We start from the raw sequence: 12568 nt of genomic DNA on the forward strand, positions 1-12568 counted from the left end.
CCTCAAACTTGAATGGCCAAAAGAATCACCTGGGGGCACTTGTTAAAACACAGATTGCTGGCCTGGTGGGTGGCTCACACCTGTAATCCCAGCACTTTGGGAGGCCGAGGTGGGGCAGGGCGGGGTGTCACCTGAGTTTGGAGCTCAAGACCAGCCTGACTAACATGGAGAAACCCTGTCTCTACTAAAATTACAAAATTAGCTGGACCTGGTCGCACATGCCTGTAATCCCAGCTACTCCGAAGGCTGAGGCAGGAGAACCGCTTGAACCCGAGAGGCGGAGGTTGAGGTGAGCTGAGATCAAGCCAGTGCACTCCAGCCTGGGTGACACGAGCAAAACAAAACTCCGTTTCAAAAACAAACAAACAAACAAACAAACACAGATTGCTGCCCCCACCCCCACCCCTCAGAATTCTGATCCAGTAGGAATGAGGTGGAGCCCAAGAATTTGCAGTACTAACAAATTCCCCCGCAATGCTTATAGTTGCACTTTCAGGGACAATACTCTAGGAATCTCTGCATCACCTAAATTCTACATTGCAAGGTTGAGATCATTTTCCATATATTTTAGGAAGCATCTGCAATAAACCCAACCCCAGTTCTCATTTCTCAGAACTACTATACCACCTACAGTTTTCTTCCATTCCTGTGAGGCTTAGCAGGCTTATGTTTTTTAGGAATCTTTTCATTTGTATTTGTCTTGCCTTCCCAGAGAGACTGGGAAGTTCCTCGAGGCTTCAGCTTTATGAATTTTTGTAGCTTTGTCTCTCACTAGTGACACTGATCCAAGCACTCATTTAAAGTACTTTTCTCAACACATCTCCTGGATGATTCTGAAGACCCCCCTAGGCTGTTGCCTAAAGAGTGCAGAGCACAGCCCCCCACCCCCATCCTTTTTTAACCCCTGTCACTCCTGTCACCACACAGCTGCCAAGTCTTCAAGAGGTTATTCTTCCACTGGACATAGCTGCCCTTTGTTGGTGACCCTTCTGCTGCCATCACTCTGCTCTCAGTAGCACTGGTCCTGCAACTCCCAGTCTCCTTTACCTTGAGATCCCCATAATTAGGTCTGACCCTTTTAAAAATTTTCTTTAGTAGCAGACAGGAGGCTATTCTGATGTAAATGATTTATCTAAAGGGATAAAATATATACAAATAAGTAATTGCAAATGTTAATTTATAACTACAGCTCAGGCCCAGACTATAATCTTGGCTGTCTGACTTGCTCCCTGTGAGTTTCCACTTGGCCAGGTCCTGCTACTCACAAGAAGTAATCCTATCTTCTTTGTAGCTTGGACTCCCAGATCCAGGGAACGAAACACCATCCCCCATCACTACAGTCCTAGTCACCCTAAGTCCTGGTGTTCCAGCCGCTCTCTCTTCCCAGGACTCTTTGAAAGTGGTAATAGGCCGGGCGCAGTGGCTCAAGTCTGTAATCCCAGCACTTTGGCAGGCCTAGACGGGCGGATCACGAGGTCACAAGATCAACACCATCCTGGCTAACATGGTGAAACCCCGTCTCTACTAAAAAATACAAAAAACTAGCCGGGCGCGGTGGCGGGCGCCTGTAGTCCCAGCTACTCGGGAGGCTGAGGCAGGAGAATGGCGTAAACCCGGGAGGCGGAGCTTGCAGTGAGCCGAGATCCGGCCACTGCACTCCAGCCTGGGCGACAGAGCGAGACTCCGTCTCAAAAAAAAAAAAAAAAAGAAAGAAAGAAAGTGGTAATAGCCCCTTCCTACAGGGAAAGCCTTGCCTCTACCCAAAAGTAATACATTGGCTCCATAGCCCTGCTGATGTAGTCATAGTAGCTGGACATCAGTACATCAATACAGTTCCCAAATACCTATTATTGATTCTTAAAAACCACCACATGTACCTCATAAATATGTATACAATCATTATGTATCAACCAAAACTTAAAAAAATAAAATATGCAAAACATTTTTAAAACTATATTTTTATTTAAAATATCAACGGCCATTCCTTTTTCAATTTCTCTTTACCCAGATTTAAAAAACAAAAAACAAACAAACAAAAAAAACCTTGGTGTTCAATTTCACCTAGAGTCACCTTATTACATGCATTGAATTGCATTGAGAATGTTTTAATGAATAAATGCATATACATAAATGCATATTAATTTGATCTATTTGTATTCTATAGGCCACTGTGTGTTGGGAAACAGATTTAAATAGCTAAAACAGAACTGTCGAATCTCCGGTCTTTCCTCTGCTCCTAATGTTCTTCCTCTTTACATGTAGCCAACTCCCACTGTATCAAGGTAGTTTTGTAGCAGATGAAAGTCCTTGAGCCCATTTGGTCACACAATAGGCCAGCCCTTTACTAATTCTACTACCCTACTGAATAATTCTCTGCTTTGCATGTGCCAGTGTTGTTACCCAGGCACCCGCAGGTCCTTGCTTGCAAGGCCCTGCCTTGAGCGAAGATTGCTGGTTTGAGCCAGAGCAGTTTGTCCCTGTTGCTTGTTTGTTAGATGAACCTGTCCATCTGTCTGCATGCCACAGACCCTGGGTGGCAAAAAGTAATAAAAGGAAAGCACTCTTTGACAGCCCTCTCGGCATAATGCCGGCTTGAACAGAGGTTATTATCTTGTAATGCCACTGTTATTTCCAACAGCCCCCAATGGATCTGCTGACTGTGGCTAGACAAAAGGAGAGACACTGAACACAGCCCCTACACTTCCTAGGGGCAGCGTTGTGCTGGGCCATCAGAGTGACTTTTACTGCCTATTGATTGGTGTATCGACTGCAATTAAGGGCCCCTTCTCCCATTGACGTTGTCACTGGTATATTTATTTAATAAATCCCAGTTTGGTCCATGACCACTGCAGGGCTGACCTAGCTAGCTTCTGTGCTTCTTGATACACTGGGGAGACAAGTGGACTAAAAATGTGAAGATGTCCTCTAGTCCCAGGCTTGCCACTAAATTGCTATATGACCTTGAATGAATCACTTCTCTCTGGGTCTAAAGTCCCTCCTCTATATCCCAGGTCTGACTGAAGAAGAGTCTACAATTCTGTGATTCTTATTTCAGACGTCTAGCTCCCATGGGTTGTGGCATGAACTGGTTGAGAAGGCCCCCAAAATAGCAACGAAGTAATTGCAATGTATATTCTAATAGCAGCAGCTGTAGTAACGGAGCTGCCTCCCTCCCTGGGCTTCCTCTTTAGGGGTGATATGCCAGAATGAGAAACAAAATTACTGTGTCTGTTCAGCAAATTCCTCCTGACAAAATCTTTAAGCGTTGACAAGAGTAATATACTCAAAATTAGTTTAGAAGTGTTTCAAGTTTCAAAAATCAATCAAAATCAAATTAGGTTCTGAAGATGCGTCTGTTGAGTTTTAGGAAAAAATAAAGATTCGCTTCAGCAACTCAGGAAAGTGGCTTTGACCCCGAAAGAGGTGACTCTTTCACACAAAGTGATTGTTCTTCTTTACATCTTCCTTTAAGGCCTTTGCCAAGGACTTGACCAAGTATGTCCTTGTTCTATTCTCTCAGCCATTTGTAAATAACTTACCAGCTGACCTACATTTTAATCCCATTTCTCTCTCTTCTGTCTCCCAACCCCCAAGGCCCATCGAAAGCTAAATGAAGGAAAAAAATTAAAAAGTAAAAAACCTAGTCTTATTTCCAAGGATGGTAAAAAGGCCTGGAGGTGGTTGGGAAAAGGAATTAATAGCCCGTGGCCTTTCTTGACTTGGTCTAATTGTCAAGTGCAAAAGAGCTATATTCAAGATGTAGGCATGCATGCCTCGGTGGGGTTAAATGATTAACAGGAGTTTCAACTTTGGCTTCATTCTTTATCCCCATATGTAACTTAAAAATCAGGGTCTTTTATAGCCTGGGAGGATAATAATAATCACTTTGACATTTACACTTCAGTGACAGTGGCTTATTGTTTCCTACATACAATGACTTATCCCACCCACCCTACTTCCCCTTCTTCTGTTCTTAGTGGTTTTGAGGCCTTTACAGAAGGCTTACTACATATCCACAAATCAGGCTGGCAGCCATAGTCACCACAAAGAGGCCCTTGTGTCTTTTTCTCTCCTGTTTATCAATGTCTATTATCTATGAAGCTGTCATACCTGACATACCTCTTGAAAGCTACCATTGCCTGGGCCAAGGGTGTCACTACCCAAAGTTTCCAAAGTCTTTTATCCTCTGGGTAGAGCTGAGAGAATGGCCTCCCCCTATTCTGTGCAATCTGGATCTCCAAGCATTTCTGTTTGGATCTAGAATCTCTTTGTTCCCAAATATTTTGTTAAAACAGTACATTTAGTTTCTAGCAAAACTCCTCTAACCATCAAGACTCAGACAAGGATTGACAGGATATGTATATGTATGTAGGATGTGTATGTGTCTATGTGAGTGTGTGTGTGCACATGGGTATATGGTTGTGTGTGGACTGAGTGACTAGAATTGATATTCTGCCTTGCTATGACCGCTTCATTCTCATCTAAGCTCAAAGCTTATTTTTGGATATATTAACATGGGCTATCTATAACCAATATAAATGGTTGGCAGTGGAGTTTGCTTTGTGTGTCATAATAAAGCTCTTTCAGCTGGTCACTTGAAAAAAGAGAACAGTCTGCTCCAGATAACAAACTTCTTCAACTATTGAGGAAAAAAACAAAAAAAAAAAAAAAAAAAGAAAGAAAGAAATGCTGCCTATTTGGAAATAATAGATTTCCAAGTTTCAAAGTCCCAACAATCTTAGGTCTTTTAGAACCAAGTTTCAGATGTTGCCTCCATTATATATGAGATCTCTATGGTGGCCTCTTCATGGCCAAATCAGTAGTTTCTAACCTATTCATTCAGAGTTGCAGGCTCTGCCTACTCTCTATCCTACCCCAAAGGCGTACACCTACACACAAATGCACCTGCACACAGAAGGAGAGTTACATTGTCAGATAGGCATCTCAAACTATGGACCCATCATTTCAAATCATCCTCTCTCCCTCTCCTCTGCATAGTTGATATTTCTGAAGATTCCACTGATGTTTCAAGTTAGTGACAACTTCCCTTAGACTCACATAGTCCTCACTTTCAGTATGTATCTCAGTTTCTTGTAATTCAACACATATGTAGAATTAAATGAGTTGTAGCTTCTCTACTACACCAAAGACATTTACCCCACCTCTTCCTAAGCCTACAGCTGTTACTTCAGATACAGGTGGAGGACTTACCTGTTGGCACCTCCCATCTCTCCATAGCTAGCTCTATTTTTTGACAAATATCATGAGAGACAAATGACCCTTCTTTTTGTCCTATTGTGCTTTCTTTCTTCAGCAAAATCTGGGGCCACTGTACTGCTTGATGCTGGTTCTCCATCAGTGCCTTCGTGGCTGACAGCACCTAGAGGGAGGACTCAATAATTTGCTATGTTCTGTCCCAGCTGCCTAGAAAAGAACTTGGCACACAATATATATTTGATCAATATTTCTTGATTAAACTAATGGAATGAAGGAAAGAAGGAAGGAAGGAAGGATAGAAAAGTGAATGACAAAATTAGTATGTATTTTCTGGCAATAACAACCATAATAGTATCATGTTAAACAAAAACCTGCCCTATTAAAAATACAATTTTGTCTGCTTAGTAAGCACCACATGGGCATTTGGGAAACTCAGATATACAGACAAAACTAAAAGTTGCAATTAATTCACTGTCCAAATAAAACTGCTGTTAAAATGTTGTGTTTTTATATGTCCATTTTTCTATAAGTATCAGCAACACGCTTTCCTTAACAAAATTCTTATTAATATATTTTGCTTTATAACCTCCCTTCTTTTTCTATGCTTAACTTACACATTGGGAGGTTTTTGTAATCTAATATGTTTTGAAGTTTTCTTGTAAAATATGGTTTTTACTGCATAGCATTCTGCTCATTAATATACTCAGATTAATATACAAGGTATATTGAACTAATTTCTCGTTCTTTGATATTTTGATTTTTTATTTAAGTTTATACACTTGCGTGCATCTATGATAGTTTTTAAATAAAATATTAGGTCAAAAGTTCTAAAGGGTAGACAGATGTCATGCAGGTAAGTGCCAGTATTAGACATTGCCACTTTTCTCACATTTGGGTACTCTTTGATTGCAATGGAAAAATGAAGAAGACTTCAATTATAATAGATTTTTATAAATCAATTACTTAAACATTATATAAATAGAATGAGACCACAATTTCCCTGCAGTTTAGAAGCTGGGCATAATTTTGATTCCTCTATCTCCTTTCCTGACATATAATGAATCATTAAGTCCTGTCTGTTTCACTTTCATAGTGTGTTTTCAACCTTCCTTCTTCTCCAACCCATTTGACACTGTTATAATCCAGGTCCCATGTTTGTGTTCCTGAGTTTTCAATATTGCTCTTTGTTTAGGTTTTTTGTCTCTTACTTTCTTTTTACTGTAACATTTCCCAAGTGTTTTCCATGAGACACTGGTCCCATGAGATACGTGACCAAAGAAGTCCCATGACAAACTTATGCAATCTTACTTATTATCTTCCCTCCTGGGGATACACCAAGCATATCAGTTTGCTAGATTTTCTAGGAAGTCCTAGAGTTAAACAATCAAAACCAACAAAAATAGTAAGAACATTTTTATGTAGCTTGCTTGAACATAAAATATACTAATCCTGACTCACACATTCTTTCAACAAATCATCGTTTGTATGATTACCATGAGTGATGGCCAGTTGTGTGAGTGTGTGAGTGTGTGAGTGTGTAGGTATGTGTGTGTGTGTGACATCTTTTAACCACCAGTTGAACCTGTGCCTTAAGCAAACACTTTGGGTGTCACTTTTACATTGCATTTCACACAGCTGATGAAGTCATTTTTTAAAGACTAGATAGAATTATATATTTTTGAAAAAATTATCCAGTAAAGTAGACATTCCAAATGACTACAAAGGCATTCAAGATCCGTTGGACTTTCCCTTAATCATAATGTCTTAGTCTGATGTCCCATTGTGCCCCTGCATCATCAGAAAATCAAAACATATCAAAGTTCTATCTCCTCTCCAAATATGTCATACTTTCCCAGCTTTTTATACCTGATTTCTGCTATTTCTTCTGTTGATCTTTTCCAGTGATGATATTTGGTTTACCACCAATAGCAAATATTAAAATCTTGCAAAATCATGCCTATCTTCTCCAGTGGTCACTTCACTCATATCCTTCAAATTCCAATGATGGCTTCTCTACAAAACATTTTCTAATGCCCTGAAAAAGCTGCCCCTCCTGTCTTAACAGCCTCCAGGTGGGCAGACTGGTGATGTTCACCTTCCTTTTATAGATGAGAAAGCTGCATAATTGTGGGTTCTCTGCACATTCTGTGATCTTTGCTAACTACCTGGTTACATCTCAAAAGATAAGAGGTTAGAGAGTGAAGAGGATGGAGGGAGGGAGTGTCCAGGGACTTCTGGAATCTCAAAAGGGATGAACACTTAGCTAAGACACGAGAGGCCTTAACTAAATCCCAAGTTTGTTTATGGCCGTCAGAAATGTACCTGGCACGTTCAGTTCTGATTTTCAGGGATTTAAGTTTAGCTGGCAAAGGAAGTTGTATAAACTCAGGAAATGGGACAGGAAAAAATATGAAAGAAAGCCAGCTAATCAGAACCTATTAAATTCATAAAAATGTGTTGGCTTGAATTATAGTTTTGGGGGAGATATTAGTTATAGTTCACTATTCAGTAACTATTGGCATTATGAGTCCCTAAATTAGCTGTTTACTGACTTATTTAAGCCAATCGTTAAAATGTCCACATTCTGACAAACTGCGAGGATTTTGGGGCAAGCATTATGAGTACAATTATTAACAGCCTACATTTTATTGACGTGTAACACTATGTAGAATGGTTTTACATCTAGAATACTCACCATAATTCCCCTTTTATAGAATGGAAAGCTAAGACTAGCTTCTGATAATGTTAAGTGATTATTCAGAGCTAACAGAAATAGGAATGACAAAGTTAGGGCTTGAAGCCATATGTTATAAATCCTAGTGATGTCAAGAGGGCTCACATAGCATGGAGTGATTTAGTAAGCACCTACTTCTCAGTTTTTAGGACTGCCAGGCATTGAGGAAGCCGAGGCATCCATGAGACGGAGGGAAGTCAGACGGCATGAAGCCCTGCAGACATAACGTTGAGGGCAAGGATGGGAGCCAGAGCCTGTCTTCCTGGTTTGTACTTCCTGCTTCTGGCTCTTGTCTTTTATCAGGAATGAAAGTACTACCTGTGTTATCTGAACAATGGTCTAATCTCTTTCAGTACCTGGTGCTGAGAAAGATTTGACTAGAACACATTGGGAAGGGATTTATGTAAGACTTGAATATGTTATTAACTGTGGGTAGCTGGAGTTTTAGATAAATGATGATGAATATATGTTTATTATCTTGATCACTTATTTTATAATGTTTCTTGAAAGTTTACTCTGTGTCAGATATTATGCATAGCTCTCAGCTGTATGAAACAGACGAAGCCCTTTGTATTTAAGGGGCACAGACTCCAACAGACATAGCAGTAAGGAAAATCTTAATCTTTCTGGGGCATCTGGAACATTTCAATAGACAAAAGTTATGGATATGTTTTCCTGGAAACATAGACACACACATATGTGGACTCACACTTTTACTTATGGGCATGAGATGAGAAATTCAGAATCTATTTAGACTTCTCTAAAGACCAAACATTTCCCTCCTAGACATCCATAAACCTCAGGTAAAGTATTCTAGGACAGAGCATCATTAATGTGAACAAATTTTTATTGCTTCCTACAGTATTCAGGGCAGTAGGAACAAAAGGGTAATGTCCAATTGACTGTTGTCAACTCACATCACTACCACATCCTTCTAAGTCTCCTTGACATTGTGGAAAGGCAGACAAATTACATTCCCAAGGATATTTTTGCCCACTGTGGTAGTGGTTCTAGGTTAGAGCTTGATAGTGAGAGACATTAGATCTGGAAAGCAGAAAGGAGTAAGAATCCATTATCAGCTGAGATCTTTCTAGCCAGTTACATAAGAAAGTCATGAAATTTACAATGACTTGCCAGGAAGCTTTTAAAAAAACACATATACTCAGTACCATGGACTGAGATGGATGGCAGGAGCTTCCCAGAGATTCTTTTGAATTCTGGTTGTGTTCTGGATAATGTCTGAGAACAACCCACTTCTGTGTTTCAGGATGAGGTCTACAATGACAACTTTCTGATCCTTGCTCCCTTAGCTTCCAGTGGTTGGGTAAGCCATTAATTTCCTATTTAGTCCTTCTTACATGAAATACATCAAACTGTTTCTGTTTTCTTGACTGAACACTAACTGATACATGGAGTACAGTATGGTCTCTATTTTTGTTCTCCAAGGTGTAAACATTGTTTTCTGTAAAGAGATAAATAGCAAATATTTTTGGCTTTTCCTGGCAGACTATCCTTTTTGTAACTATTCAACTCTGCCATTACATCAAAAAAGCAGCCATAGACAAGATGTAAACGAGTAAAAGCAACTGTGTTTCAATAAAATTTTATGTATCAAAATAAGTGCTAAACACCTACATCAAGAAGATAGAAAGATCTCAAATTAACAATCTAACGTCACACATAGAGGAACTGGAAAACAAGAATAAACTAACCCCACAGCTAGCAGAAGAAAAGAAATAACTAAAATCAGAGGAGAACTGAAGGAAACTGAGACTCAAATATTTGTACAAAGGATCAACAAAACCAAAAGTTGTTTTTGAAAGGATAAACAATATCGATAGACCGCTAATTAGATTAATAAAAAAGAGAGAAGATCCAAATATGCACAATCAAAAATGACAAAGTTGACGTTACAACTGATTCCACAGAAATACAAAAGATCTTCAGAGACAATTATCAACACCTCTATGCACAAAACCAGAAAATCTAGAAGAAATGGATAAATTGCTAGAAACACACAGTATCCCAAGATTCAGTCAGGAGGAAATTGAAATACTAAACAGAACCAATGTTGAGTTCTAAAATTGAATCAGTAATAAAAGACCCACCAACCATAAAAGCCCTTGACCAGATGGATTCACAGCCAATTTATACTAGACATACAAAGAAGAGCTGGTTCCAATTCATCTGAAACTATTCCAAAAAATTGAGGAGGAGGGATGCCTCCCTAACTCATTCTATGAAGCCAGCATTACCCTGATACCAAAACCTGGCAAAGATGCAACAAAAGAAAAGTGCAAACAAATATCCCTGATGAACAGAAGTGCAAAAATCCTTAAACCAAATACAACAGTTCATCAAAATGTTAACTCACCACAATCAAGTAGGCTTTCTTCTTGGATATGCAAATCAATAAATGTGATTTATTACATAAGCAGAATTAAAAGCAAAAGCCATATGATTATTTCAGTAGACACAGAAAAAGTTTCTGATAAAATTCAATATCCGTTCATGATAAAACCCCTTAAAAAATCTGGGCATAGAAGGAACATACTCAAAATAATAAGAGCCATCCATGATAAGCCCACAGTCAACATCATATTGAATGGGCAAAAACTGGAAGCATTCTCCTTAAGCACAAGAACATAACGAGTATGCCCACTTTCAACACTCCTATTAAGATAGAATAGAATAGAATAGAATAGAATAGAATAGAATAGAATAATTATTTGGATTCAACAACCCAAATAAGAAAAGAAAATGTCAAATTATCTGTCTTCACTGATGATAGGATTTTATACCTAGAAACCCCAAGAAACTCCATCAAAAGTCTTCTAGAACTAAAAAATGCTTTTAGTAAAGATCTGGGATACAAAATCAATATATGAAAATTATTAGCATTTCTATACACCAATAACATTCAAACTGAAAGCCAAATCAAGAATGCAACCCCATTTACAATAGCCACAAAGAAAATAAAATGTCTAGGAATAAATTTAACCAAGGAGGTAAAAGATCTCTACAAGAACAATAACAAAACTCTGCTGAAATAAATTATAGATGGCACAAACAAATGGAAAGACACTCTATGCTCATGGATTGAAAGAATCAATATCATTAAAATGACCATACTGCCCAAAGAAATCTACAGATTCAATGCTATCCCTATCAAATTACCAATGTCATTTTTCAAAGAATTAGAAAGACAACTAAAATTCATATGGATCCAAAAGAAAAGCACAAATAGTGCTTTTTCTCAGCAAGAAGAACAAAGTCGGAGGCCTCACATTACTTGACCTCAAACTATACTATAAGGTTACAGCATGGTGCTGTTACAAAAACAGGTACCTAGACCATTGGAACAGGTTGGAGAACCCAGAAATAAAACTGCACGCCTACAATCATTTGATCTTCAACAAAGTCAACAAAAATAAACAATAGAAAAAGGACTCCCTATTCAATAAATGGTACTGGGATCACTGGTTAGCCTTATGTAAAAGAATGAAACCAGATCCCTGCATTTCATCATATACAAAAATTAACTCAAGACAGATTAAATATTTAAATGTGAGACCTTAAACTACAAACTTCTTAGAAGAAAACTTGGACAATACCCTTTTTGACACAGGCCTTGGCAAATAATTTATGGCTAAGTCCTCAAAAGTGATGGCAACAATAACAAAAACTGACAAATGGCACCTAATTAAACTAAAGAGCTTTTGTACAGCAAAATAAACTATCAACAGTGTAAACAGACAGCCTTCACAATGGGAGAAAATATCAGCAAACTATGCATCTGACAAAGGTTTAATATCCAGGATCAGTAAGGAACATGAGCAACTCAACAACCAAAATACAAACAACTCCATTAAAAAGTGGGCAAAGGACTTGACTAGACACTTCTCAACACACATGCAGCCAACAAACATGAAAAAATATTCAGCATCACTAATTATCATAGAAAATGCAAATCAAAACCTAGACCAATGGAATAGGTTAGAGAACCCAGAAATAAAGCTGCACACCTACAATCAAAACCACAATGAGATACCCTCTCACACCAATCTGAATGGTTATTACTAAAAAGTCAAAAAACAACAGATGCTGGCAAGGCCCTGGAGAAAAGACAATGTTTACATACTGTTGGTAGGAATGTAAATTGCTTCAACCACTGTAGAAAGTAGTGTGGAGATTTTGCAAAGAACTTAGAACTACCATTCAACCAGTAATTCCATTATTGGACCAATACCCAAAGAAAAATAAATTCTTCTACCAAAAATACACACGTATGTTCATGTGTATGTTCATCAGACCACTATTCACAATAGCAAAGACATGGACTCAACCTAGGTTCCCATCAACAGTAGACTGAAGAAAGAAAATGCGGTGCATAGATACCACAGAATACTATGCAACTATAAAATAGAATAAAATCATGGTTTTTGCAGCACATGGACAGAGCTGGCGGCCATTATCCTAAATGAATTAACACAGGAACAGAAAATCAAATACCTTATGTTCTCTTGTACAAGTGGGAGCTAAACATTGGGTACACATTGGCATACAGATGGGAACAATAGGCACTGGTGACATTATAGAAGAAAGAGTGGGAGGAGG

General features: G+C 38.6%; 1 long non-coding RNA gene across 2 annotated transcripts in view; it reads right to left on the reverse strand.

The window, feature by feature from the left end:
* Nucleotides 1-280: 280 nt before the first annotated feature.
* Nucleotides 281-12568, reverse strand: part of LOC116273139 — a 43092-nt gene continuing 30804 nt past the window's right edge. Inside the window, exons 5-7 of one of the 2 annotated variants that reach the window (XR_004181609.1) lie at nucleotides 5212-5380; nucleotides 1048-1132; nucleotides 281-320 (exon numbers count right to left, since the gene is read on the reverse strand). This is a non-coding gene — a long non-coding RNA (uncharacterized LOC116273139). Of the gene's footprint in view, nucleotides 321-435; nucleotides 1133-5211; nucleotides 5381-12568 lie in introns of those variants that run through there. The other variant, XR_004181608.1, reaches the window with a different exon arrangement.

The sequence above is a fragment of the Papio anubis genome, unplaced genomic scaffold, assembly GCF_008728515.1.
Source record: "Papio anubis isolate 15944 unplaced genomic scaffold, Panubis1.0 scaffold389, whole genome shotgun sequence".
Lineage (NCBI taxonomy): Eukaryota > Metazoa > Chordata > Mammalia > Primates > Cercopithecidae > Papio > Papio anubis.